A 16,812-nucleotide genomic window follows, 5' to 3' on the forward strand; every position below is an offset into this window, starting at 1 on the left:
GGACGTCATGCAGGAGAACTACGAGATGGTGACCTCGCTGGGTAAAGGATTTCTGTGCCCTCAGCTATTGGAAGCTGTGGAGTGTGTGTGTCTGAATCTGGTCAGGTTCTTCCCTGGTCAGATTGGGGAGGAGGGTCACAGAGTCCATAGCTTCAGTTTGAGAGATACTTTCATCTCCATACCACATTCAAGGGAATCGGGGAGTGAGAAACCTAATGGACAGGCTAATTCATCCCCATCTCTCCAGCTGTTAAGGGGCCAGAACTAGGGTATTGTCCTGTCTGTATTATTTCTCCTTCACGCACCGTTCACCTGCCCTCTTGAGACTAGCTCCATCCATGGGGAGGGCTCTAGGTTCTGCAGACTTGGAAATAGGCAGAAGTTTAACACCTGAGCTGTGTGTGTGTCAGCAAGTCCCCCAGAGCATCTATCTTGAGACCTCCTAGTGAGGGGGTAACAGTAAATCTGCGGCCTCAGATATCTGGTGCTCCCATAGGGTCTGAGTTACCACAGTCCCATGTAGGGTCAGGTTAATCTCGGGGAATGTTCCTTGTGACAGATACTCCACCAATGCTCCATGTGTCCTGAACTTGCCTGATTTCACCCCCTGAGCAGGATTTTCCATTCCCAAACCTGACCTGATTGCCCGGCTGGAACGAGGGGAAGAGCCATGGGTCCCGGATCTTCAAGCCTCTAAGGAAAGGGGGAGCCCAAGAGGTACCCACACAGGTGAGGAGTCAGGGAAATTCAGACAGAACCATCTGTCAAGTGAAGGAAAAAGCTGGGACTCTCAAAATGTGCTGTGAGTGAGAGCCCTCAGTTCTGCCCCGTCTCACTCAGGTCGGCTGCAGTCAGCAGGTGTCGTAGCATCAAGGCAAATATCAGTCACGGCTTCCCACCCATCCTGTTAACTGTCAGGAATTTCCTCCCTGACTTTCCTTCCCTGGGGGTGTTGGGTGAGATACGGAGGCAGAATCCAATGTTTCCATCTCCCCAACAGTCACTGTGTTGTGTTTTCCCTCTGTGCTGTTCCCCTTTATGTCCTTTCTCCCCGGCACAGGCAGTGACTCCTGTCTGGATTCTCTCTCTCCCGGCAGGTGATAGGACAGTGAGTGAGAACAAGGAGGAGAATCAGCAGCAGGAAAGTCCTGAGCAAGTGGAACTGCAGGAGAGGTTTTTGAGAAGAGCTGAAGGGAATTTTTCGCAGCGCTTGGAGCAGGGAAATGCCTGGGGAGATCGACACAGATCAGAGATGCAGTTGGAAAATTATCCCAGGAAGAAACAGGATGAATTCACTGAACATGGCGGAGGATGCAAGGATCCCAAGAAAACCACAGATCTGCAGACAAGTCACAATGAAGAGAAACCCTACAAATGCCTTGAGTGCGGGAAAAGATTTCATTTCAGTGCAAACCTTCTTACACACTGGAGAACCCACACAGGAGAGAAGCCCTACGAATGCTTGGACTGTGGGAAGAGCTTCCGTGAGAAGTCAAACTTTATTACACACCAGAGACTGCACACAGGCGAGAGACCCTATAAATGCCTGGAATGTGGCAAAAGTTTTAATCAGAGCTCAAATCTTATTGCACATCAGAGAACCCACACAGGAGAGAGACCCTATGAATGCCTTGAGTGTGGGAAAAGATTTAGTCAGAGCTCACAGCTTATGAAACATCACAGAACTCACACAGGAGAGAAGCCCTATAAATGCTCAGACTGTGGGAAAAGCTTCAGTAGAAAGCTATGTCTTACTGTACACCAGAGACTGCACACAGGAGAGAAACCCCATAAATGCTTTGAGTGTGGGAAAAGTTTTAGTCAGAGATCACATCTTAGGTCACATCACAGAACTCACACAGGAGAGAAGCCCTATAAATGCTCAGACTGTGGGAAAAGCTTCAGCTGGAAGCAATGCCTTATTATACACCAGAGACTGCACACGGGAGAGAGACCCTACATGTGCCTTGAGTGTGGGAAGAGCTTCAGCAAAAGTTCATCCCTTACTAAACATGGAAGAATTCACACAGGAGAAAAACCCTATAAATGCCTGGAGTGTGGAAAAAGTTTCAATGTGAAATCAACCCTTAATACACATCAGAAAACCCACACAGGAGAGAGACCCCATAAATGCTTGGACTGTGGGAAAAGCTTCATTCAGAAGTCAAAACTTAGTATACACCAGAGAGTGCACACAGGAAAGAGACCATATTAATGCCTTGACTCTCGGAAAACTCTCATTAAGCACTCACACCTAATTAAGCATCAGAAAATTCACACATGCGACAAACCCTATAAACGCCTCAATTCTGGGAAAAGTTTCATTGACAGAATAAAACTTACTAGTCATCAGAGAATCCACACAAGAGAGAGCCCATAAATGCTTGGACTGTGGGAAAAGCTTCATACACAAATCAAAACTTACTGTTCACCAGGGAGTGCACGTAGGAGAGAGACCCTATAAATGCCTTGAGTTTGGGAAAACATTCAGTCAGTGCTTATACCTTACTAAACATGGGAGAATCCATATTGGAGAGATGCACTAAAAATGCCTTGACTTTGGGAAAAGCTTCAGTAAGAGCTCAGCACTGACCAAACATGAGAGAATCCACAAGGGTGAGTGAAATAGCTTTACTACAAGAAAAGATTCAATTTGACTTCACACTTCAGTGACCCACACAACAGAGAGACCTTGAATGTGGGGGAAGCTTCATTTGGTGCTCCCAGAATATCAGGCATCCACAAATCCATACAGGGAAGAAACCTGAGAGGTTCTCAGTGTGGGACATAGTCCAAGTGGAGCTAACATGTTGAACATCAGAGACTCCTCCACACAGACGGAAAATTCTTTGAGTGCCCTGACTGGGGCCGGCCATGGTCACAAACCCATTTCCTCATTCCTGCACACATCAGGGGTATTTGACTCTCAAGGTTCCAGCCACCCATCGCTGTGGTGAGGACACAGCAGCAGTCGAACAGCTGCTGGTCCGTGACCCTCTGGCTCTGCCTGGTCTAAGCAAACCCCAGGCACAGGAGGAGAAGCCCCGATCAGCCCCTCCTCCCTGCTGCAGCCCAGGCTGCTGAGCTGATGGGCCACAGGTCGGGGAAGGGAAAGAGAGAAACTCCTCCAGCCGCTCCCTCTGCTGGACTGAAGTCCCCCCCCCCCCCCGCTTTTCCTCCCAGCCGGGATCCCCCTGCCATGGAGATGAGGAGAAGGACACTTGAGCCAGGCCCTACCTTCACTCTAGATGCCTGTCTCCATCCTCATATCTTCCATCAGCCCCTGGCCTGGGCTCCTCACTTACCTTGGGCTGGTAACTCCTCCCCTCCCCAAATCCTCCAGGGTGCTGGTCTCTGGGGGAACAAACGTTAAGACACAGACTAACACGGCTACCACTCTGAAACCTAAGCTTAGTTTGTGTGTTTTGTTTTATTTGCTTAGTAATCTGCTTTGGTCTGTTTGCTAGCCCTTAAAATCACTTAAAATTTACCTTTTGTAGTTAATAAACTCATTTCTGGTTTATAAAAAAACCCAGATTGTGCGGTTCATAACGCATGGGCATGGGGAGGGAGAAAGCTGTGCATATCTACCTCCACCTTATGGGAGCGGGCGAATTTCATGGCTTATGCTATGTGGATTTATATACAGCATAAGCTAATATAATTTTGGGTTTACACTCCAGGGGTGTGTGCACAGGAGTGGTGGCCATTGCCCAAGCTGAGTTCTCCCACTGAGAGCTGATTGCAGACTCTGTGATTCTACAGATGGGTGTGTCCCTACTTGTGTGTGTGCTAGAAAGGGGCTTAAGAGCTGGTCTCAGCAACACAGAGTGAGGGAAACCCAGGCTGGTGAGACAGGCGGACTTAGTGGGACCCCAGCACATCCGGTGGCACCCCAAAAGGGGATCTAACCTGTCACACTTTGAATGGGCAGTGTTTGCTCTTGCAAGCCAGAGAGCTGAGGCTGAGAACTGTGAACTCACTGCATGTGTCCCAGAGAGAAAGGAAATGTCCTGCAAGTGCTGGGTGAAGTCGTCCTTGAACTCCGAAGGGCTACCAATGATGCCCCAAGGGGACTGATGAGGAGAGGGGTCGGTGTCTTCCCATTACTGAGAAGAGGCCGGATAAATACCTCTCTCATGGACTGTGAGGTTTTTCTACCAGATTTAACTTGTTCCTCTTTCCCTGGGGCGTGTGTGTGGTTGGAGCACCAGTGTCCTGGGATGAGGCTGAAATGCACCGTGCCGAGCTGGGTTTTGGAGCAGGGGTGGGGAGGGGAGGGAATTGAGCTTTTATTTCTTGTTTTGAAAAGAATAAAGTTGAATTGTTTTAAATAAGAGTGGGGCGGGTGAATGGTCTTTAATAGACTTGTTTTAAATAATGGACTTGTTTTAAATAATGTGTAAATAATGATGGGGAAGGTGAATAGTCTTTAATGGACTCATTCAGACACTGTCTGGCTGTCACCCACTGACGCAGCTGGGGAAAAGGCTGGTATTGTTCTGGGGTGTATTAACGTGAGTGTTGTAGGTAAGTTTTGGGAGGTGATGTTGGCCAACTTAATCATTGCAAATTATGATTTATAAGCAAAGTCTAAATGAGCTCTCCCTGGCAGCTAGTGATGAGCTTAGTCTGGGGGAAAAGGCTTCAGGACCAGATTGTATTTACATTCACACCTAATTTACCTAGGTATCCAGCAAACAGAGCTGTGTTGCCCAAGTGATAGATTTTGGCTGGGGTTGGGTTACAAATCACACAGGGGTGTAATGAAATGTTATTCTTATTGTATGAGTAAAAGACAGTAGAACTGTACTTCGCCTGTGCTGATTGAGGGCATCAAGAGAGAGGGAGGAGACAGGTGTTTTTCTTGATGGTCTGTGTGAGTCACAAGTACTATTTGACTTGCCCGTCTCCACTGTTTAAAGACAGAGCTGATTACACTCCATAGAGTCTTTTGTTCTGTTAAGTGACCACTGCAGCTGAAATCACTGATAATCAGGTCTAAGTGCTTAGACTTGCCGTGGGACAGTGTTTCTGTGGAAGAGATGGCCCAGCCTACACTAGCTGCGAGGTTCCCCCACTGAGAGCTCAGCTGAAATCACTGAGAGCTGGTGGAACCCAATTCGCAGAGGTCACAGTGGCAGGTGGCAGCAGAAGGTGACTGTGCAGGGCCATTGGCAACAGAGCGATGGAGTGAATGGTGGCAGAATGAACAACAGTGGCCAGAGCAAACAGTGAGCAGCTAGAGGAATGAGAAAGGTGCCTTCTTGCCCCCCACCTGGAAAGTGAACTCATGTGAAAGCACCTCTGAACTCTGAGTCTCCATTGACCAAGAACAACACCAGTGAGTGTTAATGAGGCTGTGTCATAAACAGATAGTTAAGGGTTAATGCCTCTTACCTGTAAAGGGTTAAGAAGTTCACCTAGCCTAGCTAACACCTGACCAGAGGAACCAATGGGGGAACAAGATGTTTCAAAAGGAAGGAGGGAAGTTTCCTTTGCTTAGAGTCAGTTTCAGTTTCAGCTGGAGAAAAAAGATCAAGGAACCAGCCTCTTATCAGAGTAGTAAGTTTTAGAAAGGAATAAATAGGTTTATGTTTATTTTCTTTTTGTAACTTGTCTTTGTGCAATTAGGGGAATTATCAAATTGGGTATTCTTGTGTGTATTAAGGTTTTTGCCCAGGGGAACATACTGTGTTTTAAATCTGTTGTCTGTGAGGTCAGCTGTATGCTATCTCCCAGAGGTTTTTTTTTTCTTTTACCTTTCTTCTCTTTAATTAAAAGCCTTCTTTTGAAAAACCTGAATTGATTTTTCCTTATTTAAGATCCAAGGGGATTGGAACTGGACTCACCAGGAATTGGTGGGGGAAAGGAGGGGAGATGGTTAAATTCTCCTTGTTTTAATATCCAAGGGATTTGGATCAGTGTTCACCAGGGACTTGGTGGAGGAATCTCTCAAGACTACCCAGGGAGGGGAAGGTTTTTTGGGGAAAGAGAGTGTTCCAGGTACTCAGAAATCTGGATGGTGGCAGCGAGACCAGATCCAAGCTGGTAATTAAGCTTAGAAGTGTTCATGCAGGTCCTCACATCTGTACCCTAAAGTTCAGAGTGGGGGTGAAACCTATGACAGGCTGTTAAGAATGCTGGAGACAACACAGTTCATGCGAACAAACATGGCTGTGGCATCATACTTTCTATTTAAGCAAGAGATACTACAAATTGGAGGCCAATGTTAAGTGCATTGTCACTTGTTCATCCTGAAACTGAACACTGGTTCCACACAAGACCAGCAAATGCTCACTATCTTTCTGCAAGAAACTCAACTGACTGGCTAGACGCATGTGGTGCAACAGTGAAAGACTCAACCGTTGAAAAAGTGAAGAACTCTCTCACCACGTTCAAAAAATTGTATGCATGGCTGATGAATGCACCGATGCAAGTGGACATCAAGCATTAAGTCATTGTGCACGTTATCTTGATGCAGTGGTAGGCTAGTAGATGCATTTCTAGATGTTCAAGTTATAGAAGACACATCGGCTGCATCTGTGACAACCCACATCTTAGAAGAGTTAAATGCTGGTCAGTTGGACCCCAAACAGATGGCTGTTTGTGCATTTGATGGAGCCACAAACTTCTCTGGAAAAAATGGTGGAGTACAAGCCTTGTTCAGAGAAAAGTATAACCCTAATCTCTCCAATACACACTGCAGAGGCCATCATCTCTAACTAGCACTAGTACAAGCTGCAGACTCTTCAAAATACATTTAAAAAGCTATAAATATAATGTCTTCATTATATTCTTTTTTCAGCCAGAGTCCAAAAAGACTGAATAGCTTGGAAAATATAGAAGATATACTGGGACTGAAGTTCAAATTACTCCAACCAGGGAAAACCCTCTGGCTTTCTCATGCATGATCCTTGGCTATTGTCTTAAAATTACTCCAGCTGTTATTACTGGTTTTGGAAAGTATCTACCAGGATGGGATGGATCTAAGTAGTGAGGCTGGTGCATTACATTTGCTACTATGGTCAGAGAAGACTATTGCTATTCTCTCTCATGTAAGTCTACTGTTGAAACCACTTGGGTCATTAAACAATGCCACCCAGGCATCTTCTACAACAGTAGTAGATCTTTGTCCAGCAGCAGAAGCTACATTTGGATCAATCAGACAGATCCATTGAAAAAATACTGGAAGAAGCAAAGACTTCAGTCCAGAAGTTGACTAATGAAGGCATTTATATTGAATCCTTAAGTGAAGAGGACAAGTGTTTGTTAAGACAACTGAAAAAGTACACAGACTTGATTCTTAAAAATCCACAACAGCGACTTCTGGATTCTACTCAACCTCTACATTGCTTTTACAGATCCCTGTCCTATAAAATACCAACAATTGAGTGGAGTGAGGCACTACCAGTAAGGGGGCTACCAGGACAGAACAGAGAATTTGAATACAGAGTGGAATATCATATGACGAATGAAGATTTTACTTCAACTTCTTTTTTTTTCATCACTAGTGGCTCGACCCGATCTTTGTGTTATGTTTCCTGGGATGAAAGAAGTAGGAATTAATCTCTTGCTACTCCCAGTCACAACAGCTATAGTTGAGGGTTCTTTTTCCTCACTGAATAGAATTTTTTGTTCTGAATGAAGTCGCCTTCTGCCTGATCATGTGGATGAACTAGTAAGCATATCAATTGAAGGAATGGAAGGACCGGACACACGAGAAGCCAGCAAAGATGAACACATTGCATTCAAGAACATTAACAGAGTTGTGCAAAATTATAACAAGAAACCAATAAGGATGTAGATGTAAGACTCAATTGTATAAGCCTTCTATGAAGCACTGCAAGTTGGAGAAGGTGGTAAAAGAATGTGGTGTTTTACCTTCTGTGTTCTTTGAGAGGGACGGGATGAGTCTGGGGGATTCCCTATGCCACCATGTACCAGCAGTGTCCCTCTGCCATGTACATTGGCCAAACCAGACTCTTCTCTATGCAAAAGAATAAATGGACACAAATCTGACATCAAGAATCATAACATTCAAAAACCAGTAGGAGAACACTTCAACCTGTCTGGTCACTCATTAACAGACTTAAGGTGGCAGTTTTGCAACAGAAAAGCTTCAAAAACAGACTCCAATGAGAAACTGCTGAACTGGAATTAATTTGCAAACTAGATACCATTAACTTGGGCTTGAATAGAGACTAGGAGTGGCTGGGTCATTACACAAATTGAATCAATTTCCTTATGTTAAGTATCCTCACACCTTGTCAACTGTCTGAAATGGGCCATCTTGATTATCACTACAAAAGTTTTTTTTTCTCCTGCTTAAGATAGCTCATCTTAATTAATTAGCCTCTTAGAGTTGGTATGGCTACTTCCACCTTTTCATGTTCTCTGTATGTATATATATCTTCCTACTATATGTTCCTTCTATGCATCTGATGAAGTGAGCTGTAGCCCATGAAAACTTATGCTCAAATAAATTTGTTAGTGTCTAAGGTGCCACAGGTACTCCTCCTCCTTCCCCCGTCAACCTCACACATCTCTCACAGAGCAGCCTCTGCCCAAGCTGTGGAGAGTTTATCCTTTTCATGTGTGTCATTTACCACAGTGTCCTTTCGCACCATGCTTAGGAATCAGGCTTTGATTCCTTTGATCCTCAATCAGGCCCCTGAGGGCTGAGGAAGAAAATGTCACATTCCTGAAGGGGAAATTCAAATGAACCCCAAAGCACAGTTTGAGCTTAAATCCCAACCTCCAGCTATTGGTAAAGTGGCATCTGGAGTTTTTCCAGCCTGAGCCAGATCATTTGTAGATAGAAAAAAAAAAGACAAACCTAACCAAAAACTTCCTTTCTTTTATGATGCTGCTGCTAAAGCTTTGGTCAATAACCCAGCCAAATAATGCAGCAGTGCTGAGGAAAGCAGCTACAGCCTGTTCAGAAGGAAATAGGTAAATTTGTTCTCCAGATTTCGAGTCTTAAGATTCTCTGGGATTTCACTTCATGAATGGGAAAGTGGTTTGTAGCTCACCCTGCATTGTGGGGTTTTCTCTTTTTGGTGAAGGCTGTTCTCTGATGTATTTTGATATTAAATTAACTTGACAGGATGGTGCTCAGATTTCTTGGGGACTGCAAAAGACAAACGATCATTTGCCAAAATTAAGCCTTTCTGATTTTTATTTTCACATTTCCCTAGCCTTTGTCATGAGATTTTCTTGTCTCTTGGACAATGAAAATGACCAGTATCTATTTGCAAAAACACTGAGGGCGAGTGCTGGATATGCACTCTGAGAGTCAGAGACTGAAATGGGGAAGGTGTATGGGAAAGTACTTGTACCTGAAAAAGCACAATGGGTTTGAAAAGTCTGAACAAAGACTGGCTTCCCCATACAGCTGTTATTTATGACAATTATCAGAGGGGTAGCTGTGTTAGTCTGGATCTGTAAAAGCAGCAAAGAATCCTGTGGCACCTTATAGACTAACAGACGTTTTGGAGCATGAGCTTTCGTGGGTGAATACCCACTTCTTCAGATGCATGTGGTGGAAATTTCCAGGGGCAGGTATATATATGCTAGCAAGCAAGCTAGAGATAACGAGGTCAGTTGAATCAGGGAGGATGAGGCCCTATTCTAGCAGTTGAGGTGTGAAAACCAAGAGAGGAGAAACTGGTTCTGTAGTTGGCAAGCCATAGTTCGTCAATCTATCCAACTACACACTCAGCCCAGAAGAAAAGTCTGTCCTATCTCGGGAACTCTCTTTCTGCCCTGCCACCCCCACCAACATGATACAGTTCTGTGGCGATCTGGAAGCCTACTTTCGCTGTCTCCGACTCAAAGAATACTTCCAGGACAACACTGAACAGTGCACTGATACACAGGTGCCCTCCCACCAACAGCACAAGAAGAAGAACTCCACATGGACTCCTCCTGAGGGTCGAAATGACAGTCTGGACCTATACATTGAATGCTTCCGCCGGCGTGCACAGGCAGAAATCGTGGAACAACAACATCGCTTGCCTCACAACCTAACTCGTGCAGAACGCAATGCCATCCACAGCCTCAGAAACCACCCTGACATTATCATCAAAGAGGCTGATAAAGGAGGTGCCGTGTCATCATGAACAGGTCTGACTACCAAAAGGAGGCTGCCAGACAGCTCTCCAATACCAAATTCTACAGGCCACTTCCCTCAGATCCCACTGAGGAATACACTAAGAAACTACAGCATCTACTCAGGACACTCCCTACACTAACACCAGAAGAAATCAACATACCCCTAGAGCCCCAACCAGGGTTATTCTATCTACTACCCAAGATCCACAAACCCGGAAATCCTGGATGCCCCATCATCTCGGGCATTGGCACTCTCACTGAAGGACTGTCTGGATATATGGACTCTCTACTCAGACCCTATGCCACCAGCACTCCCAGCTATCTCCGTGACACCACTGATTTCCTGAGGAAACTACAGTGCATTGGTCACCTCCCAGAAAACACCATCCTAGCCACCATGGATGCAGAGGCTCTCTACACAAACATCCCACACACAGATGGAATACAAGCTGTCAGGAACACTATCCCTGATGATGCCACAGCACAACTGGCTGCTGAGCTCTGTGCCTTTATACTTACACACAACTATTTCAAATTTGATGACAATATATATCTCCAGATCAGTGGCACTGCTATGGGCACCCGCATGGCCCCACAATATGCCAATATCTTTATGGCCAACCTGGAACAACGCTTCCTCAGCTCTCGTCCACTCATGCCCCTTCTCTACCTACGCTACATTGATGACATCTTCATCATCTGGACCCATGGGAAGGAGACTCTGGAAAAATTCCACCACGATTTCAACAGCTTCCACCCCACCATCAATCTCAGCCTGGACCAATCTACACGGGAGGTCCACGTTCTTGACACCACGGTGCAAATAAGTAATGGTCACATTAACACCACCCTATATCGAAAACCTACCGACTGCTATGCCTACCTTCATGCCTCCAGCTTCCATCCCGGACACATCACACAATCCATTGTCTACAGCCAAGCACTGAGGTACAACCGCATCTGCTCTAACCACTCAAACAGAGACCAACACTACAAAATCTCCACCAAGCATTCTCAAAACTACAATACCCGCACAAGGAAATAAGAAAACAGATCAACAGAGCCAGACGTGTACCCAGAAGCCTCCTACTGCAAGACAAACCCAAAAAAGAAACCTACAGGACTCCACTGGCCATCACATAGCCCCCAGCTAAAACCCCTCCAACACATCATCAAGGATCTACAACCCGTCCTGGACAATGATCCCACACTTTCACAGGCCTTGGGTGGCAGGCCAGTCCTTGCCCACAGACAACCTGCCAACCTGAAACATATTCTCACCAGTAACTGCACACCACACCATAATAACTCTAGCTCAGGAACCAATCCATGCAACAAACCTCGATGCCAACTCTGCCCACATATCTACACCAGCGACACCATCACAGGGCCTAACCAGATCAGCCACACCATCACTGGTTCATTCACCTGCACATCCACCAATGTAATATACGCCATCATATGCCAGCAATGCCCCTCTGCTATGTACATCGGCCAAACTGGACAGTCTCTACGGAAAAGGATAAATGGACACAAATCAGACATTAGGAATGGCAATATACAAAAACCTGTAGGAGAGCACTTCAACCTCCCTGGCTACACTATAGCAGACCTTAAGGTGGCCATCTTGCAGGAAAAAAACTTCAGGACCAGACTTCAAAGAGAAACTGCTGAGCTTCAGTTCATCTGCAAATTTGACACCATCAGCTCAGGATTGAACAAAGATTGTGAATGGCTTGCCAACTACAGAACCAGTTTCTCCTCTCTTGGTTTTCACACCTCAACTGCTAGAACAGGGCCTCATCCTCCCTGATTCAACTGACCTCGTTATCTCTAGCTTGCTTGCTAGCATATATATACCTGCCCCTGGAAATTTCCACCACATGCATCTGAAGAAGTGGGTATTCACCCACGAAAGCTCATGCTCCAAAACATCTGTTAGTCTATAAGGTGCCACAGGATTCTTTGCTGCATTTATGACAATGTCGGCCCATTCATTTCGCTATATTAGCCTACCTAATAATTTCAAATTCTGATTTGTAAGCAAGGTCTGAATGACAGCTAGTGATGAGCCAGGGGTGGGTGGAAAGGCTTTAGGAACAGACTGTATTTACATGAACTCACCTACTCTGCCTAGGTATCTGCCCAAGTGATCAGTTTAGGCGTGTGTTGGGTTACAAATCACTTTAGTATGTGCCCACAACGGTACGCGACGACTGGAGAAATGTATCGGCTGCCACTGGACATGGTGCAAGGAACGCTGGGAGTCCTAGTGCCACAAGTGAAGAACACGGAGCACACCATCATTTTGATAGCCAGAACCATTCTGGAGAGAACCCTGAAGGATGCCACCTGCTGCAAGTATGTGGAAAACCTGAAGTGAAAGCTGGACCAGGGCAAGGTGTTCGAGGTGACATGCAAGTGGCATGCCAGCAGCCACTTCTTCCCAGGGGGCAGCCTCACCCCATTTGCTGACTGGAGGTTCATCCTCAAGGCCCAGCTCAACTGTGTCCCACTGAATGGAGCCATCTGCCAAGGGAATTGGGACAAGCGATGCAAGAAGTGCAGTTATGCCAACAAGAAACTACCCCACGTCCTGTGTAGCTGCAAGCCCCATTCCAGAGTCTGGCATCTGCTACACAACACCATCCAAGATTGCCTGGTCAGAGCTATCCTGCCACCTGTGGGAAAGGTGATTGTGAACTCCGCCATCCCCAGAACCGACAGCCAACTGCGACCGGACATCATCATCACCAATGAGGACTGAAAGAAGATCATCATGGTGGACATCACAGTGCCCTCTGAGAACAGGACCCTGGCCTTCCATGATGTCTGAGCTCAAAAGGTGGAGAAATACGCCTCTCTGGCCAACACCTTGAGAGCTAGGGGCTACAAGGTTCAAACTCAGATGCTAATCGGCGGAGCCTGGGGCTCATGGGACCCTGGTAACAAGTGAGTGCTGAGAGAATGTGGAGTCGCTCGGCTGATGTGGCAACTCATGGTGTCGGATGCCATCAGGTGTTCAAGGGACATCTATGTAGAACACATCACGGAACATAAGCAGTACCAGGAGGAGTGAGTTGGAGTGCCAGTGAGAAGCGCAGTCAGGAAAGTAACTCAAATACTTTCCTGATGGACTGTTTTTTTCTAAATGGACAACCTATCCAAAATTCTCAATTACTGAGGGACAGTCTTCACTCATTGATATATTGTGCTTTCCACAACCAACTCTCTGCGTAACTTTTCATGAGTAATGTACCTGAATTTGTACATCCTCATGCACCTGTAGCCTTCTTCTGCTTCCCCCTGCATTCCCATCCAACCCACATACCCCCCCACAGCCCCTCCTCTCTCCTCCACTGCCCCCTCTCACTCCCACCCTGCTCTTGTCCTTGGCCTCTTTCCCTCCCCATCCTTTCTCGTCCACCCCCACATCTATTCCCCTCCAACCCACCAGCCTCCCTTCCCAGCTGGATGTCTCTGTGTAGGCAAGTGTGTGCATGCATGCATTGTATGTGTGTAAGAGACTGTGTCTTTGTGTAGGAGGTGCGTGTATTGCCACGTGTGTCTACCTGTGTGAATACAATGTGCAACCTAACTCTTTTTGATTTTTATTCCTTTTGCTGGCTTGTGCACAAAAAAAACTGATGACATAAAATATGTGCATATTCATTTAAAAGAGAAGGGAACTCTAAGGGAAATGTATTTTTTCTTAAAAAGTGACTGTCGTTGACTAGTAATTGCAGCAGAGCCAGTGTATCAGACATTCCTCCCCACCTTTTTCAAGCTACATTATCAACTCTTTGTTGCAGACTCTCTCTTCTTATGTGTATGTCCAGCACCTACCATCCTGGAGCCCTGATCTTATTTGGGGTCTTTAGGCACTAAACAATTGTAATAATAAGTAATGTGGAAGTATCTGTTTTAGTGCATGCTAAATGTGTAGCCATGAATACACGTGTGTATCTGCATGTCGGTGTGGGAGTCCATTTCTACAGATTTATTTCTATAGGTATCTGGACAGGTGCATTTCTGTGGCTGTGCTCTATGGATGTGTATTTGGGCTCCAGGAGTGACCCATTGCAGCTGTGCTAATGTGTGGTCCTAATTCTACACATAAAATTGCAATAACTTTAGTGAACAAGAAACATGGATCTGGTTATGAAAAATGGGAAGAGGGGAGGGAAAAAATCATGAAAACCTTTGTGAAATTTCCTTTTTTTAAAAAATGACCCTTTTGGACTATTTTGCTGCCAGCTCTAGCATCTTGTAACAAATAAAACCAGAATGTAGCATAACACACCTGTCAAAACGATAAATGTGCCTGTTTGGGCCTTGCAGTGAAAATGAGCACGTGAGTGAGGGTGAGGGAGAGCAAGCGATGGAGGGATGGGGAAGGTGGGGGTAGGGGTGGGGGAGGGGCTCGGGAAGGGGCAGGGTCTTGGGAAGGGGCATGGCAGTGGGCGGGTCTAGGATATTTGGTTTTATGGAATTGGAACGTTGGCAACCCTAATTGGGGGTGGATTAATTAGTTCTCCCGCTGGCTTAGAGCAGGTACACAAGAGTAGCATTTCTCAAATGTGACAACCAGGGGCTTTTCTTGTGGCCACAGCCTCCTGGGCAGTAAGGAGGAGAGAAGCAGGGGCCCACTCCCCTGGGCTGCCAGCTGGGATTGGGCCCTGCCCTCTTCTGGAGCCACAAACTCAGGAGGAGCAGGCAGCCAGTGTGAATTCCCATGTTGGGGGTGGTGGGGCTCAGGTTTCCAGCTTCAGCCCTGGTGTGGTAGGTGGAAGGCTCCAGCCATGGGGCTTCAGGGTCCAGTCCTTACCCAGGTTCAACCCCACCCACATCAGCCCTGACCTCTGCTGCCTCATCTAGCTCTGGACTCTGGCCATGTGGCAGCAGGATCCAGACCTTGGCTGCAGGGCTTTGGGCCTCAACACCATCCCCATTGCCACTGGCCCCCACTGCTGGCCTGCCCGCCTGTCAGAGTGGCCACAAGCAAGACAAGAGTTGGTGGCCGAATTTTGAGGCCACCAGAAAATTTATTGTGAGAACCCCTGCGCTAGAGAGCTTGGAGTGGCGCAGCTGCATCAGTAGCCATAGCCTAAGAGTGCTTCTAATATCTTGATCTTTGGCCTTGGCTACACTTGAGAGTTACAGCGCTGGTGGTGGCTTTACAGTGCTGTAACTTACTCCCCATCCACACTGGCAAGGCACATACAGCGCTGTATCTCCCTGGCTACAGCGCTGCATGTACTCCACCTCCACGAGAGGAATAAAGAGAACAGCACTGGGGTGCCAGTGTAAACAGCGATTAATCTTACTACGCTGTAACTGACCTCCGGAACCTTCCCATAATGCTTTTAAGTAAAGATTACACTCTTTGTATTGTTGTGATGCCTCTGTTTGCTGTGAATGAGCAGAGGTGGTGAGAGGGGATCCCTTTGGAATGTCCACAGCTAGTGTTTGCTTGAGGAGAGAAGCAGCACAGCGTGAGGGAGGGGTCCGTTTGGGAGCAGCTGCTTATCTGGTCTGTGAGGAAAAAACACAAAGAGGGCTATTTGCATTTATTGAATGAGAGAGGAGTGGGGGAAGGGGTCAGAACTTGCAAGGCAGGGAGCTGACACAGTGTCAGCTCCAAAAATCCAGGGTATGGCTACACTTGGAGATGTGCAGCGCTGGGAGTTACAGCTGTGTTTGTACAGCTGTGTAGGGAAAGCGCTGCAGTGTGGCCACATTTTCAGCGCTGTTGGGAGTGGTGCATTATGGGCAGCTATCCCAGCGTTCAAGTGGCTGTAACGTGCTTTTCAAAAGAGGGGGGTGGGGTGGGGTGGGGTGTGACAGGGAGCCTGGGGGAGACAGAGAGAGTGGATTTTTGGAGCTGACACTGTTCTCAGCTCCCTGCCTTGCAAGTTCTAAGGACTGGAAGATACACAGTGCCTACCTTCAATCATTTTGACCTTTCCCCCACCTGTCTCTTATTCACTAAATGCAAATTATGCACTCCTAAATAGTCTGTAGACCATATAAGCAGCTGCTCAACATGGACTCCCCTCTCTCCTCAAGCAAACAGCTGTGAACATTCCAAAGCAATTCCCCTGCCTCCGCTCGCTCGCTCGCTCACTCACTCACTGGAGCAAAGAGCAGCAGTGTTTGTTTTTTAGCTAAGTAGCTAGGGGGAGATCGGAGTTCAGCCATTCCGGTTTGTTGTGGACAGGAATTCTGGGATACCTCCTAATACCCTGGAGGCCAATAACAGTGCTGTTGGTGGCTACACTTGATAACCAGCGCTGGAATCGCTACACCCCAAGCAAAACAGGTGTACAGCCAATGCTGCAACTCCCTGGTTGCAGCACTGGCCATGCTTTGCAAGTGTGGACACAGAGTGAGTTGCAGCACTGTAACCCCATCACCAGCACTGCAACTCTCCAGTGTAGCCATACCCCCACACTCTCTGTCTCCCCCACCCTCCTCTTTTGAAGAGCACGTTGCAGCCACTTGAATGCTGGGATAGCTGCCCATAATGCACCACTCCCAAAACCGCTGCAAATGTGGCCACACTGCAGCGCTGGTAGCTGTCAGTGTGGCCACACTGCAGCACTTTCCCTACGCAGCTGTATGAAGACAGCAGTAACTCCCAGCGCTGTACAGCTGCAAGTGTAGCCAAACCCTTGATCTGGTTTTGGCCTATCA

The 16,812-nt window shown here is 46.8% G+C and overlaps 1 pseudogene; it reads left to right on the plus strand.

Annotated features, from left to right (window-relative positions):
* The first annotated feature begins 6 nt into the window (after positions 1-6).
* On the plus strand, positions 7-3,442 carry LOC115640757 (annotated as a pseudogene).
* Positions 3,443-16,812: the final 13,370 nt, after the last annotated feature.

This window comes from Gopherus evgoodei, unplaced genomic scaffold, assembly GCF_007399415.2.
Source record: "Gopherus evgoodei ecotype Sinaloan lineage unplaced genomic scaffold, rGopEvg1_v1.p scaffold_32_arrow_ctg1, whole genome shotgun sequence".
NCBI lineage: Eukaryota > Metazoa > Chordata > Testudines > Testudinidae > Gopherus > Gopherus evgoodei.